Here is a 4,234-nt window from a genome sequence, read left to right on the forward strand (position 1 = left end):
ATTTATGAAGAATTTAAAGGTGCAAAAATGCGCAGAGTGCACAAAATGAGTGAAATGCAAAAATATATATATATAACACTCAAAGTGAAATACAATACCTATTTAGCACGTGGCTGAAACAAATATTCGCCCAGGTAATATTTCTTCAGTAACGTTTATAAAAATATAAGCTAGTCTAATAATTACCGAGTTGCAAAAATATCGCGCCGATTAACAACCGATCTAACCCATCTTAATTGGCAGCCAAAAATCCAAATGGACAGTCGTGACGAGTGCAAGTGTCGTCGGCCAGAAGTCATCGGATAAGGGATACGTGACTGTCGTTCGATCACCGAGAAGAGGATGAAACCGCTTCGAAAGCGGGAAGCAAGACGCCCGATCGCGATAACAATGGCTCTATCACAAAGCGGAACGTACGTAGGTTATCTGAAACGCGGTGGCCCACATTTTGCCAGTCGTAACGGTCCGAGTTCTTCCGTGAACGACGGATTATCGACGCTCGATCCGTTTACATCGGTGCTCCATTATCGTCCGGCCGATTCCGCGTCGCCGTTAGACCGGACAATGGTCGGCTTGGACGATGGCCACGCGTGATCTACCATCCGGGGAAATCGATGGACCCGCGAAACGAGCCACTGCGGACTCCAAGTGTTGCAGCTTCATCTAGATGGGAGAATAGAGGTCTGACGAAATGGTGAGAAAGGGGATTGATCTTTGGCGAACGCGTGATCCATTCTCACGGGTGTTAAGAAGAGTATAAGATCCGTTTCAGGGACGTTTGATGGGACAGAATGGAAGTTTGCCTGCCATTTGGAATCGGCGACGTTTCTTCGTCTATCTACGGACGTGGAAGATTGAAAGTGGATAAGGGAGGAAAATAGGTAGAGTTCTTGGAAAATGTACAGGATGAATTATCGCAACTGTGAGGCGAAGCAGGATCATCTTGCGCTATCCAACTGTACAATATTACCGACGTTTGTGTCACAAATTGACGATATTGATAGATACACTTGCATAAAATAAGTGAAGGTTTACTTCCATGGTCAGACACGGACGCGGTGGCAAAACTTTAAGAACCTTAAAATGTGTAAAATAATCGATTCGATTTTTATTTAACGAACTGTTACGAACTACACTGTAAATAATGTAATATGGTAATATGTTATAGATAATTCAAACTTTGTGAATTTTTCGTTAGTTTCATTGTCTTTGATTGTTCATTGGAATTTCCCATATGATAATTTCCCATAATTCACTTAATTCAATGTAATTTTCGTATGCGGTGTAGAACTCCGTGAATTTTTAACTATTTAATTAATTAATTAATTAATATTTTCTTAATTCATCTACATTTTTCATACGGATCTCCATGGTTCGTACTCTTTTTAATAAAACTCCTATATTTCGTACAAAACTTCGTAAATCTTTAATTACATTCATTTTTAATAAAATTGTATACTTTGTTTTATATCCTAATTGTTTATCATACGAAATGGAACTATGTTTCGCTACATTCTTCGGTGATTATGCTCAGAGAGAATATAACTATAGCACCATTTTACATTTTTAACGTAGACTGTGATTTACAAATTAAATAGACCTCGTCGTACCGAATAAAACATCGGTTTTTCATAGCTTCCAATTGCTACGCTTCAGATTTTTCAAAGGCAGCATGATTAGTAGTAAGTTGGCTGCTTCGCTTTTTTTCGGCAGATGAAAGAAATTCCATGGATGTTCAAACATAACGAACAACGTGGAAAAGAGAGAGATATCACTGTACGATCGTGTCGGTGATGCGGTAGAATCACGGCGATTTAAAATTCTATATGATAATGGCCGTCGCCAGACGGGATCAGAGGGACTCTCATTTTCCAGACGGGTGGAGCATCGACGTATACACGCTCGCCGAGGTCCAGTAATTTCCGAGTGCAATTACAGCACGATCAAACGACACGATATAGGGGACGAAAAAATCCCATTTTCTCCTCGTCGTGCAACGAAAGCTGAATATTCGAAACAGCTGCGAGACCCCCGCCGGATGTATTCCCCGGTTCTCGATTATATCCATCACTGATCGGTTTTCATCGACGCTCCATTATTCTCGATGAATGATTTCCAACTGGTGACCAAGGACAAGGAGATCATATCGTAAAACGTGGTTTTGGAATTCACTTTTGAATCACTGTTATTGAAGAATAAGAAAAACGGCCAGTGACGAGAAAAAAATGAGAATTTGCATAACAAGTATTGCAAAGATGAAGCGAAAGTTAGGATTGAATTGCTAGAAAAGATTTGCGAGAAATTAATAGATACGCTATGATGTTATTTTGTGCGTGCGCGTGTGCTTTTTGGTGTTCGTCGTCTCAGAAAGATTGTGCAATCTTTGTGCGTTATAAACTGCAGATTCTTTTCTACGCATTTGTGGGAAATTCGAAGGTGCACAAGTGTACAGAAAAGTGTGACACGCGCGCAACAATAACGCGCAGTAAGAAATGCACATCCTATTCAAGATTAATACTCAAAATATATTATTCACTGGAATATTTATTAGGTAATATAATTTTCCGTCTAGATTCCATTATTTCTTAGAACTGCAATTCATAGAAATATGAATTTTCGTAAATACTCGCAACCTAATTACAATCTATTCGAAGCTTATCCCGTCGATCCAATAATTCCGAAAAAATATCCGATAAATTGAAAGAGGCGAAATAAACTCGAAACGAGTAGATAGCATTTTTCTGTTTGAGACAGGGTGGAAAGTGCGCTTTTTTTATGCTTTACGAATATTCGATAGTTGGCCTGCAGCTATATGCATATGACAGAGACGAAAGGAGTAAAGTGAATTCTCGAATATCTAGAATGCGTCCATTTAATCTGATTAAAACGTTCCGATGATCCCGATAGGGTTTCGTTTCTCTTTGCCTGTAGTCTGAGTGGCCTCTCTGCACGTGGGGACGTTTCGTTGGCTTTAATTCGGTTGCTGAACCATTAACATTTCCCGGCCAGAATCGGATAGTTGAGGTCATATTTCAGAGGGTTCTGGCGTCACAGGTGGTTCCAGGGATTCCTAGCACCGGGTCTTGATAGTTTCACGAGTTTTGGAATTTCTTAGATACCGTAGAAAAACGACGCGGAATATTTTTGAGGTATCAGAAACTTCAGACGCTGGGCTTTGCGAAAGTACGCGCGGATCTGAAAACAAGAGCTCCCATTTTTAGATTCATTGATTCTATGATATTTCCAAACTCAATTGAAATTTTGATACACTGCAAAACGCTTTTTAATTATACGTCTTCTCCTATTTCTTTATTGTATCAACATAATATGATTATATGATTTCAATTCGTTATACGTATTTTAATCGTAATTGGTTAGGTATAATTTTGACATATACCAATCGTTCATTTGCCTTTATATCTCGACGTGCATTTGTACCTTAAATATATGTAACTGTAGATATAACTTTAGAGATTGATTGACACGAATATGTACATTACCATGATTCATACGAACATATCTTTATATAACAAATACGAATTTCTTAACAACGTATAAAATCGCCAGAAATTTTTAGTACTTACAAGCACGCTAGAGTATCACGAATCTTTTAAAAGCTCGGAGACCTCAGAGATGTTCAACACCCCATAAACCCGCTAAAGTTTCGAAAATCTAAATTATCGCCGTTCCATATCAGACGCCTTACAGCGCAATCGTCTCGTTCCTTTTCACCCTTAAACACCGGAATTTCCACGAGATATCAATTTTATTTTCATTTAGAATGTCGACTACCGAGTTTTATGGAGCATTTATTTCCCGTTGCACGTTCTTTAGCGCCGCTTAGTAGCGGACGTAAAAAGCGAAGATCGGGCATAAAGAGTCTCGATTAGCATCAAAACTTAGCCACGTCACGTAAACGCAATCAAACGCCGTTTCTTCATCTTTGATGACGTACGTTCTCCTTTAACAGCCCGCCAACGATGTAATCTGTTCCTGTACTTGCGACACGTTTCTCTCGTTTCGCAAGATTAATGGCGGAAAAACGAGTCATCGGTTCCCTACGATAACTTCATCTCGCTCTCTTTATACATTGTACATATGAAGCTATTTCCCCCCGATAAATAAATTTCATATGTAGAAAATCATACGACTCCGAGGCTCGAGATATTTTTTTCAAATATAATTTTCTTCTTTCACGATAAATAAATCGAATCAATCCAATCCAGTTTGTACC

The sequence above is a fragment of the Bombus pyrosoma genome, linkage group LG5 (genome assembly GCF_014825855.1).
Source record: "Bombus pyrosoma isolate SC7728 linkage group LG5, ASM1482585v1, whole genome shotgun sequence".
Classification (NCBI taxonomy): Eukaryota; Metazoa; Arthropoda; class Insecta; order Hymenoptera; family Apidae; genus Bombus; species Bombus pyrosoma.